Raw genomic sequence first — 412 nt, 5'->3', positions numbered from 1 at the left:
TGCCTAGCACGTATGAGGCACTGGGTTTTATTCTCAGCACCGCATATAAATAAATTTTAAAAATTAAGTCTACTGACAATTAAAAAAAAATTTTAAAGTGCTGCTTTTAACATTCCCTCATACCTTTCGATGCACACGCAGAAGTTTCTCAAGTTATATTCTGAAAAGAGGAGTGGCAATCATAAGGTGTGCACATCTTCAACTTGACTAGCTACACAGTTTACAAAGTGCCTCGTCATCTTTCCTAATTTTATTTATGCATTTACTTTGCATTTATTTATGCATTTACTAATTTTATGTATGCATTCTTTCTTTGAATAAGTATAGTCCGTAAACCCAGAGCATCAGCTTCACCAGGGTGCTTGTTAGAAATGCAAATCCTCCGACCCGCACCCCAGAATTGCTAAATCAA

The sequence above is a fragment of the Sciurus vulgaris genome (assembly GCF_902686455.1).
Source record: "Sciurus vulgaris genome assembly, chromosome: 16".
In the NCBI taxonomy this organism is placed as follows: domain Eukaryota; kingdom Metazoa; phylum Chordata; class Mammalia; order Rodentia; family Sciuridae; genus Sciurus; species Sciurus vulgaris.
The sequence above is the reverse complement of the archived record's forward strand: the minus strand, read 5'-3'. Positions refer to the sequence as shown.